This window comes from Glycine max, chromosome 1 (assembly GCF_000004515.6).
Source record: "Glycine max cultivar Williams 82 chromosome 1, Glycine_max_v4.0, whole genome shotgun sequence".
Taxonomy (NCBI): Eukaryota; Viridiplantae; Streptophyta; class Magnoliopsida; order Fabales; family Fabaceae; genus Glycine; species Glycine max.
The window spans coordinates 36,561,505-36,578,515 of record NC_016088.4 but is presented as its reverse complement, the minus strand read 5'-3'; positions in this window follow the sequence as shown (position 1 = coordinate 36,578,515).

The window sequence follows — 17,011 nt, the reverse complement described above, 5'->3', positions numbered from 1 at the left end:
TAATTGCAACACGTGATTTGAGGTTTTCCTTTGAGATTTAAGAAATTGCTAGAGGTGATTATGTGCATGTCCAAATCTATTGTGTTTGTATGTTTGAGTTCATCGTATTACCCATGCTTGTGAAATTTCTTCTTGAAAATTGGTTCTTGACTTACTTGAAGCTAATTAATTACATAATTTCTTTATGGCTTTTGGACATTACAACATTAATTATTGTTGGCACTATGTCACATTTACAACATGTTTAATAGATGTTGTAAGTGTTATGTCTAGGGGTATTGTTATGTTTTATGTTGTGCATGTGTATATGATCTTGTTCTCCCCTATGTGATCTTGTTTAAACAATATTTTATAAGATGGCCAACATTGCAAGGAAAGGAGAAGATGAAAGGTAGCAGCATAAACTTCAGACAAGAGTTATTTTTATTAAGTTCTAAATAGTTAGGCTAGACATGCATTTATTTGGAAGAAATGTATTATCTCTTACTAGGAATAATTGTGCCACTATTTTTTATGGTTTTTATAGTTTATGCTAATAGCACAGCCACCAATTGTTCTAGTGGGTCCTATGTGTCTCCAACCATAGCAAGAAGTAGGCATGACAATCTTATTGCTAGTGTGTGGCAAAAAATGCTTGAAATTCTTAGTGTCCAATTTATTTTCCTTTCTTCTTACTCTTATGCTTAGTTATGATGTACTTAGTCTGGTTTTTTCTTTAGGTTTCTTGAAAAAGACAACTAAAGTAATTATGAAAGGGTCAAGAAGAATACTTCATGGAAGCATGTGTTTCATACATTGTATTGAAAAAAATTACGGTCCAATTTGTTTTCGTTTCTTCTTACTCAATCTTATGCTTAGTTTATGATGTACTTCATTAGTTTGGCTTTTTCTTTAGATTCCTTGAAAGAGACGAGCAATTATGGAAGGGTCAAGAAGAATACTTCATGGATGCATGTGTTCCATACAATGAAGGAGCACTACTATAAAAATAGTTTTTTACGATGCACCTTCGACGGTGGTCCCCAAAAACCGTCTTAATATATAAGGCGATGACATTTTTGTAAATCATTGCAAGTTTTCATGACAGTTTTCGAAAGACAGTCTTTGAATGAAGTGTTCAATGACAGTTTTTGGAAAAACCATCTTTGAAAAGTTTTCATTCTTGTGACCTCTCTCTCGCACTTTTACATCCAGTCTCTCACGTAGCTCTCTCACACTGACCCTCACCTTCTCATTCCCACCATAACCACAAGCAAAACCAACCCCGCTTACTACTAACCAACAACATACACCCAACCTCACAACACTCATAGCCCCACAAAAGTTGCAGATCTGGGTAGAGGAGGCGTAGATCTGGTCACCAACGTTGCGGATTTGAGCTCCAATGTTGTGGATTTGGCCTCTAACTTCTCCGAAAGCTCCATCTCTTTAAAGCAAAATGTGAACCCAAACACGTGGAAAATGGTATCGTATAGATGAACACCGCAGGTTCTTCCTTTTCGCGCGAACAATGTTGTATGCCACAACCAATGTTGTTAAGTTCCAATTGTTAACATGACGCGCTTCACCATCCTCGTGGTTCCTGATGAGTACAAAATTGTTGCCACGTCAGACCGAGTCACGAGGGAAAAAGTGGACTCGGAGGATGTATCTGAATCTGAGTACTTGTCCTTGTTTCTTAGTACCACAAAACTCTTGTGAGAAACTTCTTCTACATTGTCTTTTCACTCACTCACCCTTGCATGGCTTGATCTTCTCTTCAATCATCTCCTTTTTCCCTTCTTGTTCAACCTTTTACTCGTATGTCCTATAATATTTCTACGTATTTGTTGAAACTTTTGCTAACATAACAACCATATTTTTCTTGCTCAACGTATCTGTGTTGTTGTTGTTAACATAGATTTGATGCATGGATGGGTTTTAAGAGTGCGAATGATTGAGCTTAGTTTTGCAAAATTGATTTTGATTAAAAACCATGTTTGGATAAGCTTTTCTGAAAATACTTATAAGAAAGTACAAAAGAAATTTTTTTCATAAATTAAAATTACCTTATTTATAAGTTAAAATCAATTTTTTTAGAGAAGTTAAATGAAAGAAGCTTCTTCAAGAGCTGATTTCAGTTTATGTATAAGCTAATTTTAACTTAGAGGGAAGTTTATTTTATTTTCTTTTTTTACTCTGTTTTTCTAAAGTGTTAACAGAGAAAAACATAACCTTAGTTTAAAGTGAAGTGATTAATGCTTGAAAACTTGTATGTTGAGCGTTTGGATTAGCTTATTTTTGAAATATTTGTTATTTGTTTTGGAGAAAGTGAGTTTGCAAATAATAAATTACATTTCACATTAAGTCAAACTGCTAATCGAGCTTTTAAGTTAGTTTTCAAAGCATGATTCCTTTAAACTTATTTTTATAATTTTACTTTTTTTTAGATTCTCTTATAATTTTACTTAGCAACATTATATTTGGCAATTTGCATTAAACATGTTGTGTTTTGAATTCTAAGTGTTTGATAACTTGATAATTGATATTTATGCTTTGCCTTTGCTCATGTTTACTATTGTCAACACAATTTTTATTGGGAGATTTGTGGCATGCATCAATGTGGAACATATTAAGTGATCTCTAAGACTCTAACATCATGGGTTACTATCAATGAGGGACAATAACATGCTCCAAAATTTAGGTCAAGGGTGTAGATTGATGGGGTGTGTTACACTTCCAAATCCTCTTTGTCCCACTTAAAAACTGTTGAACAGGGTGCTGCTAGACTTGCCTTGAAGTGCCTCTCTAAAAAGACACAAGATGAAGCACCATCTCTTGTTTATGAGGTGTGTTGTAGTAAAATTGTTGTGTTGTTTTCAATAGTGGGTGTAGCTTTAGTTGATTGACAATATAAACTATCAAGTAATTTTAAGCCAATGTTTGCTAATATGCTCCAAAATTTTAGACTGCTATATATTAAGCTCGTTTTATGTTTACTTTGCATCCGGTTGGCAATCATAATGGTGCTTTGTAATTACAAAATGTTGCATTTTTCCCAAAGTCTGTTATCTTGCATTAGATGTTTGTTTTTCTTGTTTCTTCCTAATAAAATTTCTTTGTCTATCTACAAGAAAGTAGTGTTTGACGATCTGAGAAGTTTTTCATAACCTATTCTTCCTACTTATGTATGTATTTGCCTAGACGAATCTTGTCTATATAAGTAAATTTTCTGTAAGAAATTATGATGCATTTTTGCAAGTAATATTGTTATTGGATATATTATATACTTCTTTCTCTTGTGATGTTATGCTAAAAAGTCTTACTTGAAAATCATCGTGCAACCTATCAAAGAGGCTCTTAATTTTCAAGAAGATATTAGTATCAGAAATTTTCACACATTCTTTTTAATACAAGCATTTAACTCATACAAGTTTGATAAAGATGCAATACCATTATTATTACAAATAAATTTTGTTGCCCATGGAAACTAAGTTTTGATGCTTCCTTTTCATATTCTGTAAAGGTTTGGAACTAATATAGTATAGCTTGAACTAATCATGGAAATCTATGTTTTACCAATTGGATGTAAAAGGGTTTTCAAGAAAAGGATTGGAACAGATGGGAAGGTTGAGACCTATTAAGCTCGCATTGTTGCTAAGGGATATCATCAAAAGGAAGGTATAGATTATGATGAAACTTTTCTCTTGTGGCAATGCTCAAATCAATTCAGATTCTTCTTGCTATAGCAACATACTATGATCATGAAATATGGCAAATGGATGTGAAAACGACTTTCCTTAATGGTGAGCTAAAAAAGGATATGTATATGACACAACAAGAAGGATTCACATCCTTGTCTGATCATAATAAAGTTTGCAAGTTGCAAACGATCCATTTATGGATTGAAACAAGCTTCCAAAAGTTGGAACATTCACTTTAATGTGAGGAAGAACCTTGTGAGTCAAAAAGGTTAGAGGGAGTGTAATCATTTTCTTAGTGCTATATGTGGATGACATATTACTCATTAGAAATGATATACCAACAATGCAAAGTACGAAGGTTTGGCCATCAGAATAGTTCTCCATGAAAGATTTAGGAGAGACAACCTATATTCTAGGAATAAAGGTTTATAGAGATAGATCTAAAAGCTTGCTTGGACTCTCCCAATCTATGTACATTGATTCCATCCTAAAGAGGTATAACATGGAAATTCCAAAAGTGACTATTTGCCAATAGAAAATGGAGTTACTCTCAATATGGAGGATTGTCCTAAAACTCATGAAGTGAGAGAATACATAACTAGAGTACCATATGCTAGCATAGTGGGAACTATTGTATATGACATGATTTTTGCATGTTCTAATATCATTTATGAACTAGGTGTAAAAAGTTGATATCTAGAAAGTCTTGGTGGGGAGCATTGAAAGTGGGTAAGACCATTCTTAAGTACTTAAGTAGAACTAAAAAGTACACCTCATTTATGGAAACTCCAAATTAAAAACTAAAGTAGTTTGATAAGCATAAGTTGCAATTAGTAATGGAATACATGAGTGATTGACTCTACTACAAGTGGGAGATTATTGGGGATAAATATATATGCCCAAGATCCAATCCATTATGTTATCAATTTTAGTAAAGAATTGTTCTTTATTTTATTATCATATTTATTGTTTTATTAAATTATTAATTTGACAAAATCTTTGATTAAAATTATAGACTTGTTATCATGATAGAGATTATGATAATGAGAAACAAGTTCTTTATAATTTTAATCAAAATTGTTCTTGATCATAGCATTATTGTGAATAGAACATCAATAATCCAGATATATCAATATATATATATATATATATATATAATGATCTTTATTGGATAAAGATTAATAAATATTAAATTGCATATATAAATGATATATATGTGGATGTCATCATTGAACTGACTCAATTGAAAATTTTTAATAGTTAATATTACCTTGATATGTAAATAGGAAGTTCTCACTAAGAAATATAATAATTTTCTTTGACTTGGGATTATCATAGTAATTAACAAGTTATTTGTTATATTTTCATTTTGCACACCTAATGCCTTAGGATGCTAGTTGAATGAATATTGTATATGATTAAATACTTATAAAATTAACGATTAATCAAGAAGAAATTCATCAACTCTAGGTAATGAGTTTGAGCTCTATGATATAATTAACACCTAGGTAAGTACAATTGAATGAAAAAAGAAAAGAGTTTCTTAAGTCATTTATTGATTAAATATAATATGTTAACTTAGTAGAGTTTGACAGTAATATTATACTCTAGAGTTAACCTTGAATTGTAAATGATGGAAGAAAACATTGCATTATTCTTCTATTGGTTTTTAAAGGTAAAAGATGTTACTTCATACTATCCGGTAGTTAGGGAATGTTGTTAACCATCTACCTTGATTAGTAAATTAATTATGATTAATTTACTACCGATTTAGTATTGAACCTACAGAATCACACACAAATAAATGTTTCAATCTTTGCAAAAGAAAATAATTTATTTGATAATTAAATTAGAGAATTTAATTTAATCAAATAAATATTTTAGTGGAGTATTACTATATTTTTTTGCTAGCACCAAGAATATAATTGATATAAACAAAGAGTATTATTTTATAAATGTGGAAGTTGTCCATAAAATAAGAATAAGATATTATTGCTACATATCATGGTTAGATCATGTGATTACTTATTGTAATTAATCATGTGATTATTTGAGAATTATGTTTGCCTACCAGGAAGCTTCTTACGATAAAAAAGATATAAGATAATTTTTATTTTCAAATACAAAGACAAAGATATTTGAAATTATTTTAAAATCTCTTGTTTGAAGAAGACTCAAATTCATATCTTGATAGAAGCATCTACAGGAGAGCAAATTGTACTAAGAACAAACTAGAAAAGTTAAAGCCTAGTTTTAGACTTGAAGAATAGAAAGAATGTTTGCTCTTTAGAATTTAATTTATCAAAGAGTTCATAACAAAGATTGATCTTGGTGTAGATACACAAAAAGTTTTTGCACGGTTGAATAAATTTTATTATTTTAAGAACACTCATCCGAATACACAAATCTATTTTTCTCTATTTATTATTGTTGTATTTTTTTAATACAAAATAGATTCTAATTTTCGGCTGCAAGTGTTGAAAACACTTCTATGTAACTATTATGTGTAGTTCCTATCTACCTAGATATAAAATGAATATGATATTTTGATGTATACTTTTTTATATCTATTTTATTCCTATAATTGCATTCATAAATTACTATTTTATTCTTATAACTACTTTCGTACAATCTACTAACTTCTATTTTCTTTCTTTTAATTTAAAAATACATGAAAAAATAGTTAGACACCTCGTGTCTGTTTTCCCTTAATATTAATAATAATTGTTTGCTGTTTTTTATTTTACAGTTAACAATGTTTTCTGTTAGAACTAGATATTGTAAAATAAAGAATACTGGTTTATTTGTCATAATAAAAGCGAAATTGAATGTAATAAAAGTTTCATTAGAATGTATTGAGAGTATAAATTTTTTATGTTATCCTTTGGCTTTATGTAGAAACTAGAGAAAACATACAAATTTGTTTCATATTCGTTTAATTACACTTTTTGCAACATTGGCGCCGAAAGAATGTGAAGACACATGTCATTCTCATCCTACTCTTAGACCGTTTCGTCATCATTTTTGCTTTTTGTTTCTTTCTCACGTAATAAAACAAAACTCAAGTTTATTTTTTAGGCAACTAATTTCTTGGCAATTGTCATATGCCAATGACCAAAAATAAAATGCGTCTGTGATCAGGCAAATTGACAGTTGGCAACCTATTAATTCAAATTACAAAAGTAACAAAAATAGTGCCTCTAGTTATGCCTAAGAGAGATTATTGTCAAAAGGGTTCATGACTGAATATTGATTTTCTTAACAAACATTTTATCCCTCCCTACCAATTCAATTAAATAATTATTAACATCCAACAATTCTTTTGAAAAGTGACAACTTTATCCTTTAGGATCCTAAACTAAATTATTCGTACATGAGTGTTAAAATAAAGATGGTACTTGTGTGTGAAACAAAGACCAGTCAAAACGTCAAGCTTAGCATGAAATGCTATTTGCTACCTACTCCCATTAAACAGGAGAAAGAGATATCGTTCCCGTGTTCATACTAAACGTAGTGCTTATCCCAGTAAATCTTTAGTCAAAACGATTTTTTTTATAGAGAAATGTTAGGGACATTTTCTCTCAAAAGACTTTTTTATGATTGATTAAAATTTATTAAAATTTATTAATTTTTTATAGGTTTTATTTTTCATTTAATAATTTTATTTTCTGATTTATATTAAATGAGAAGTAAAATTAACTAAAATTGATTATTTCCAATCAATTTTAATCAATCATAGAGAGTTTTTAAGAAAAAATATAGAGTATCCCTAACATTCTTTTTTATATGCATGACTATTACTCTGTTAATATGTTAGTAAATTAGTATGACTCGCTTTTTGCAATAACTTGACTTATTTTTATTAAGGATCGTACGTGCTAGATATACAATAAATTTAAGCATATTAAAAAAAATATTTACTCACTTTAATCCAAATATAGGTGGGGTACGATGCATACTGTTTTTTAATGTGGGTCTGATCATGTTAAATTAAATTTATATATTATGTCGTGATTAAATTAAATTAAATTAAATAAATATAAGGTAAAGTCATTATTAAAAATATTAGTATATTACTTGGATAATGTTTTTTGTTTTTTTAATCTTAATCCTCTGCTTGATGAGGAAAAAGAAATCCTAATTAATCTGAAGTTTGACCAAAAATAAATAAAATCTAATTAAAAATTATTTACAAAAATATTAAACTCAAATAACATCAAAAAAATTTAACTTTTAACTTTAACATATTAATCATTTATATTTAAACACTTATTCATGTTTTTCCGACTTTGAGTCAGATTTCGTACACCAAATCGTGATTTGATCTTAATTTTTGTCTTCTTTTCTTTTTTTCAGTACATTTTGTCTTCTCTTTATGAGCAAGCTTATAATTTTAAAACATTATTTTTTCCATGGCACTCACCTTTCTTTTTCTTTTTTAAAATCCACCAGCGGATAGTATTTTTCACTTCACTCTTTGGTCAATCAGTCTAAAAATATAAAATGGTGCTTCTAATAAAAACTGACATAAAACTAAAAGTATAACTCATCACTTCTTATTACCACAAATGTATGTGATTGGCTATTGATTATTGGATTAGTTAGTCGATCATTGATCAGTCAAAATCATAGATGTAATTAAGATGAATAATTACTTTGTAGTCGAGGCTACACTTTGATTTTTTGTTACACAATTTTAAGTTTTTAACTATTTAATAAATTTCACTTTCCTCTTGTGTTTCTTGTCCCTCAATTTTTTTCCATAACAAGATGTTTGAGGCTTCTATTTGACACTCAATTGCTCCTCTTTTTATGGGATAGATCCATTTTCTGATAAAATGATATTCTAAACATAATTTTAAGAGACTCAAGTGTCAAATCTTATGTGTCAATACCTTTTCAACATTTCAAACATTTAAATTTTCTATGATTCTAATTAACATGTGTTTCTCAACAGGGCTACACTTTTAGGAATTCAAATCAGATGTCTCACATTCCTATCCCAAATCCTGGTATGACGTGAAAGTCATTAAAGGACAATATGAGAATTTGAGAAAATCCTATGTGTAATTTTAGATGAGGTGTCACAAGGGATAAGATTTGGGGCACAATTGTGAGATATGTGATTTGAATCCTACTTTTAGAGGATAAAATAGACAAACAATCGGTAATTAGAAAATTAATGGTTAAAATTATGATAAAAAAGAATATATATATATATATATATATAATATCAATTTATTGATTTTTTAAAGATTATTATTACATTATTCTTTAAAATTTAGTTTCTCATTTTAGATGAGCCAAATCCGTAAATTAATTACTTTTTTTACTGCCGTAAATTCATTACTTAAACCCTAATACTTCAGGAACCAATTTTCTTCATTACTAAAACATTATCCCAAGGCATGTTTAGATTTCTTTCATCTGCTTTTTTCAGAAATTAGCACGAGCTACTTTTTTTCTTATGTGAGTGATCTATGCATACATAATTTGATATATATATATATATATATATATATAACTTCTTCCATTCTATATATGGTCAAAATATTTAAATCCCACGAAACATAAAAAAATTTCTTTTTACCAAAAATAAGTATGAAAACCGAAACTTTTGAATGAATATGGACAATAAGAAGCAGCTCGCAATCTTCCACACATGCGTTGGGCTTCAGCACTTTTCGGCCATTTGCGCACTGTTAAATAATTAAACTAATGCACGTTCCAATAAACTATTCAGAGGCTTGATTAAGAGCAGGAACTAGATAGCTCCACATTTGGGAATTGAGCGGCGCATGAAACCCTAGATCATCGGGTATTCATAGGCTTGCATTGGTGATGGTATGGGATAAGCATGGAGTTTAATTTACAAAAGAAAAGTAGACAACATTGTAGAGTCATGCTTAATCATGTCCAAATGGCAAATAATTATCTATATATGTAACACGACCTTGCATGTGTGGGTAGTAGGTACCTACTTGCATGGTACATTTGCCAAAACTCAACTAGTTAAATTAATGTCAAATTCTTTTTGTCTGGTTCAATGTTTTAGCTTCAATGTAAAATTTAGAGAGAAAGAGGGTAGATGAGTGTACCCGGGGAAGTTTGTTTCGCGAACTCTTGTTGAATTCTCGAAAATGGTATTTTTAGAAATATTAGATGGAAATAACATTTATGGGTATTTCAAGTAAAATGTGTTTGATTAATTATTGAAAATCTTTTTTATATTCTTGAGAATATTTAAATATATATTTGGTTCACAATATTTTTTCCTAGAAATATATGTTATATTACTAAAATATCCTTTTTATATTAAAGAAATTATTATATTTTATACCAACAACCAATTATATCATGAATCAATCTTACATGACGCTAAGGCGGTGCATTCCAACATACATATATATGAAATTAAATTCAAAGTTAAGACACAATTGAATATGCTTTGCACATTGTACGATTTTTAGGCGGGTATCATTAAGCTGTAATAAAATCTGGTTTATTATGTACTGGAAGTATACAATAGCGTGAATAATAGAAATGACATGTAAGTAGAGAAGTAGTGGGATAGTGCATGGATATTAGTAGTAAGGGTATAATTGTTCTTTTTTCGTGGGAATCAAATCATACAAAAACAAAATGAGCATGAGAATCTCATTTTCTTGGAAATAAAACATGTCCAAAATTTTTTTGATTACCTTTTAACAGAAATGCAAAACATATTATTATCTTCATATTTTTGGGAATCCAACAAGATTATGTGAAGGAAATTGATTCCGTGTCTATTGCATTACAAATCAGAGTAATATATACAAGATACAAGCACCAAGATAGGCTACAAATTAGCTAATTAATGGCTGAAAATATGGTAACGAATATTAAGTAGGCAAATAAAGATATATAAAACTAATAAGAGAATATATGCTAAATATATTCTAACACTCCCCCTCAGTCGAAGCAGGAGGCTCTCGTATGCTTAGACTGTCCCTGAAATCAATAAATAGAACGCGCGGAAGCCCTTTTGTGAAAATATCAGCAATTTGGTAACGGGACGACACATGAAGCACACGGACTTCGCCACGAGCCACTTTCTCACGAACGAAGTGAATATCCATCTCAATGTGTTTGGTGCGTTGATGTTGAACACGATTGCCGGATAAGTATGTCGCACTCACATTGTCACAGTAAACTATAGTAGCCTTTTGAATGGGACAATGCAACTCTAGAAGCAGGTTTCTGATACAGCAGGAATCAGAAACAACATTAGCCACACCCCTGTATTCTGCCTCTGCATTGCTGCGGGAGAGAATAGGCTGTCGTTTGGAAGACCAAGATATCGGATTATCTCCGAGGAAAACACAATACCCAGAAGTGGAACGACGGGTGTCAGGACACCCACCCCAATCAGCATCTGTATAAGAGATTAGTCTATCAATGGTGGATTTGTACAAATGCAAACCATGGGATAAAGTACCCTGAAGGTAGCATATGATACGCTTGAGAGCACTCATATGCTCATTTGTCGGAGCATGCATATGAAGACAAATCTGCTGCACGACATAAGATATATCAGGCTGAGTGAAAGTAAGATATTGAAGAGCCCCTGCAAGACTGCGGTATTTGGTTGGATCGTTAAAAGGAGCATCGTCGGTGGCACTAAGCTTGGACTTAGTGTCAACGGGAGTAGGACATGAACTGCAGTTACACATTCCGGCACGCTCAATAATTTTTGCAGCATATTGTTTCTGAGATAAAAATAGACCATGGGCATGACGAGTAACAGCAATACCCAGAAAGAAACTCAGGGGGCCTAAGTCCTTCATAGCAAACTCAGAACCCAAAAGAGTCATAAAATACTTACGAAGACGATCAGATGAAGCCGTAAGTATAATGTCATCCACATACAACAAAATATAAGCAGTGTCAGAACCATTCTTGTAAATAAATAAAGAGTAATCTGACTTACTGTGAGAGAACCCAATGGTAGCAACAAAATCAGCAAACCTTTGATACCAAGCGCGAGGAACCTGTTTCAAACCATATAAAGATTTCTTTAAGAGGCAAACATGATTTGGATGATTTTTGTCTCGAAAACCCATTGGCTGATGCATATAACCTGTTTCATTAAGATGACCATGTAAAAAAGCATTCTTGACATCCATTTGATGGATAGGCCAAGATTTAGAGACAGCAATACTGAGAACTGCTCTTATGGTAGCAGGTTTAACCACGGGGCTAAACGTCTCATCACAATCAACACCTTGCGCCTGTGTTTTTCCATCTCCTACAAGACGAGCCTTATAGCGCTCAAAAGAACCATCAGATTTATATTTATGGCGCAAAACCCACATAGAACGAATAACATTCACATCCGGTGGCTTAGGCACTAATTCCCAAGTCTTATTATCAATTAAAGCAGTAAATTTATCTGACATTGCACGATTCCAATTGGGGTCATGGAGTGCACTAACGGGATTTTTTGGAATAGGAGAAATGTCCTTAGTGGTGGTCGCGTGACAATTGGTAGAGTACTTAGGATTTGGCTTATGAATGCCACTCATAGAACGAGTTGTCATGCGGTGCAGCATGGGGTTAGGTGTTGAGGCTGGGACTGGGCCACATGAGGTGGGTGAGGCCAAGATAGGAGAAGAAGTTGGAGGGGGCTGCTGCAATGTCGGTGCTACATGAGGAGTGGGCCGAGACTGAGCAGCATGAGAAGTTGGGTCAGGCTGTGGATTTTGTGGTGCTAAATTCTGAGAAATAACATGCATGATTGATGGATCAATATTATCACTCAGAAAATCATAATTTGTAGGAGTGGTTTTGTGGAATTTTGAAAAAGGAAATTCGGTTTCAACAAAATGCACATGACGACAAATTATTATCTTTCCACTAGACATATCATAGCATTTTGAGCCACGATGGTTTGGAGCCGGACCAAGATAGGCACAAGGGGAAGACCGTTCCTGTAATTTGTTTATAGTAGTGGAGGGAAACAATGGAAAACATAAACAACCAAAAACACGCAAATCCGAGTAAGAAGGGTTACTTTGATAAAGGATTTGTGTTGGTGATAAATAATCTAAGACCTTAGAAGGAAGGATATTAAGAAGATATGTCGCCATAGATAGAGCATGATGCCAAAAGGACGGTGGCATAGAAGCATGAGCAAGAATGGTCCGAATGATATTATTGATGGATTTTATGTGTCTTTCGGCTTTACCATTTTGGGACGATGTGTGAGGACAAGAAAGACGAAAGACTAAGCCATGATAATCAAAGAACTGCTCAAGAGTGCCATTAATATATTCTGTGCCATTGTCACATTGAAAAGATTTTATATTACGTTCAAATTGAGTTTTGACTAAAGCATGGAAAGATATGAACAATTGTTTTACCTGTGATTTCTTTGCAATAGGAAAAGTCCAAAGAAATTTGCTATAGTCATCAAGAAAAAGAACATAACAACGGTGCCCGGAAGAGCTGGCAATTGGAGAAGTCTAAAGATCACTATGAATAATTTCAAATGGTAGAAAAATGTATGATAAAGAATCATAAAAAGGAAGTTTAGCATGTTTTCCAAGAGGACAAGATGAGCAAAAAGTCTTACAAGCCTTATTACAATCAATAAATTTATTACGACGAAGAGAATTGATAATAGTATCGCCAGGATGACCTAAGCGATTATGCCAAATATCATGAGACATAGTAGTAAAAGCTGAATGTTTGGGTGATGTGGCTTGAGAATTTGAGAAGAGTGGATATAAGTCCCCAACGCTGTCACATCTCATTAGTCTGGTCCCCGTCTGTAAATCATTGACCGAAAAACCAAAAGAATCAAAAGAAATAGAAACCATGTTGTCAGTGGTAAATTTACGAACAGAGATCAGATTTTTAATGAGTTTGGGAGCATGTAACACATTTTGAAGAACAAAGGGAGGATGAGGTGGGGCTAAATTAGTGCTACCATGACCGACAACCGGAATTAAATGACCACTGCCAACAACAAAGTTATGATTTTTAGTGCTTGAATTGAAATAAGACGAGAGAATACCTGCATCCGCCGTCATGTGAGATGTGGCACCGGTATCCATGTAGTAGTTTCCATCAGGTTGAGAGAAAGATAAAGCATGCATAGCGGCCTCAATATCAGTTGGCGTGTAACTAGCAGTAGATGGAGTCATAACATTGAAGGCTTGAGGTTTGGGCCCAAGCACGCCAGGCCCAGCAGGTGGTCGTTGGGCCGTGTAATTGGGTTGTGGCTGCCAAGAATAGGCAGGGAAAGGACATGGTGGAATGGTCCATCCTCCCTAATTCGGTTGCCACTGTGGCCATTGAGACTGAGCTGGAGGACGTGGTTGCCACTGACTGGACTGACCACTACTGGCCCCACCTTGCTGACCGGACGCTTTTCCTTGCCCTTTATTTTTGTTGTTGTTGTGCCCTTTGTTGTTACTGTTGTTGCGTTTAGGAGCAGAGGAGGAGTCATTGCTAGTTGCTGCAACCATGGCTGTGCCACCGCGGGTTCCGGATTCGCGTGCGACACGTGCTTTGATGGTGCGTTCTGCCATTTTCAACCATGATCGACAACTTTCGAAAGAAGGTAGGGGCTCTTGATTTTGGATGAAATCAACCGTACCACTGTACGCCTCTGGCAAGGAACCTGTGAGACATAACACGAGCCGCCCATTTGACACCGGGGCATCAACAGCCACAAGCTGGTCTGCAAGAGATTGAAGGTAATTGCAGTAGCTGTCAATGGTATGGTGTTCCTCGAAAATGGCACTGGTGAAGTCTTCTTTGAGGAGGGTTGCTTGCGAAGCCTTATTGTCTTGAAATAAAGCATGGAGCCGTTTCCATGCTCCCTCGGCTGTGTCATCACGTCGTAGGATAGCAAGGAGAAGGTCAGAGGAAATGGTGCCATATATCCACTGGAGAATCGCAGCGTCAAGACGTTTCCACATGGCAGGATCAACTGTTTTTGCAACAAGGTATGCTGCTCTGGCAGGTTCCTCTGTGGGTGGGACAATATGATCGTAGAGATCGTGAACCCGAGTAAGGTTGGTAAACAAGGCAGCCCATGAGTAATACAAAGCCTGCTCGTTATCTAATGTGACAGGAACAAGACATTTCACATTGGTGATAGTGAGGGCAGGGTGAAATTTGGCGCTTTCTGCCATGTTTGAGAGTGAGAAGAAGAATGGAGGAAGGAGAAGAAGATGAACAGCTAGGGTTCAAGAGATAGGATTGAAACTGTCTGTGATACCATGAAGGAAATTGATTCCGTGTCTATTACATTACAAATCAAAGTAATATATACAAGATACAAGCACCAAGATAGGCTACAAATTAGCTAATTAATGGCTGAAAATATGGTAACGAATATTGAGTAGGTAAATAAAGATATATACAAATAATAAGAGAATATATGCTAAATATATTCTAACATTATGTGAAACCAGTGCTCCCTTATATTTTTAAATTAAAAGAGTTATGTAATATTTATAAATTAATAGATTCAAAATTAATAATAATAAAAAAAATATAAATAATAAAAAAGATTAGCAATAATGAATATAAATAAGAATAATATTAATAATAAAATAATTAAAAGTAAATAATAATAATGTATTTTATAAATTATTAAATTATCTTCTTTTCTTTTCTTTTTTACCCACCAAAAAATTTTCATTCAGGTTATTTTTTTCTCTCTACTCTATTTTACTTCGACTAAATACCTTTGTTTTTTTTCTCACAGTCAATCACAATGTAAGTCTCTAAAACCCTAATCTACAACTCTCTTTAAAAATGGACCCCCTCGACATTGATAACCTTCTTACTACCTTTAGAATCAGAAGCCACAAAGAAGACTCTAGTGGTGTTCGTAAGCATCGTTTCAAGCTAGGTATACTGGAAGACATGGGTATTCTACTAGAAATACTAATTAATGTTCTTTGTGAAATTGGAAATTTATTCAACTGAGACAAAATCATTTATCTTTGTGAAATCCTAGAGATGTTTAGTTTCAAAGAATACTTGAGTTGAAGTAATATTGGTTTAAAATTATTTTGTTGTAAAACTTGAAGAGACTTGGAGAATACTTGTTGTAAGTAATTTACTTAGTGAAAGTGTAACAATCCATTTTCATAAAATAAATTAAAAAGGATTTTATTTAAAAATAAATAGAGTTTTAGGAAGATAATGAGATTTTTCTAATTAAATAAATAAGGAGAAATAATTTTTATTAATTAAAATAATGGTTTTAAGGTAAATAAAATAAGTATGCTCTTAGAAAATAAAAAAGATATTTTATTTATTCATTTGATATGGAGTAAAATAGACTTTCTTTTTATAAAATAAAATAATCAAATAAAGAAAAATAGAGTAAATAATAGGCTAAGAGTACCCTACCTATAAATAGAGAGATATTAAGTTAGTTTTTGCATTTACAATACGTTTTTATGCTCTATTTTCCTTTCAAATTCGTTTTTCCTTCTCCCTCTCCCAAAACCCTTTCTTTTCCCACATATACTCAAATTTGTTCCAGTAAAACTTCGATCCCAGACTCGTTAACTGTTGGATCGTCTTGAAATTTGAACACCAGGTTCAAAACTCATTTTCGCACATCCTTACTGTTGGGATTTGTGAAATAATGTATGTGGTAAGAGAAATGTCCCTCGCACGGAGATAGTGAAATGGAGGCTTAAATCTCTTCTCCTTCTCTCTAATGCTTGAAAACCCTAGTAGAGCAACCAGAGGAAAAACTTGAGGAATCTTGAGGAACCACTAGAGATGTCGTTATCACCATCGAACTACACACATGAGCCTGCTTAGAGGTGAGGAATGATTTTATCGCAATTGGGGTTAGAATGAACATGTGTAGAATTCTTAGAGGATCAAATTGAGATTTATTTTAGGATGTTTACTGTATTGTGACTCTTCCTTTATGATTGTAATTACGAGATTGTTGTGTTTGACAGACCAATTGATGCTCTGATGTGAATTGGTTGATAAAATTAAGTGTTCTTTATGTTTTCATATTTTTGACGATTGATTTTGATTCCTTTGATTTCGATATGATTATGTGAAATTATTGAGGGGTTTAATCATATGAACATAACATATTAATATTATTATTGTGTGACATGTATATAATGCATAAAGCATGATAACATGTTGTCTTGGGATTATGGAAATGTGATAAACTATGTGTAAGTATAAGTTGAGTATATGTTAAATTATGAGATCACACATGTGTATTGAGATGTTGAGTGTATTGAGTTGTGAGCTATGAACTGTACAATCACACGACTGTAAGACCCTTT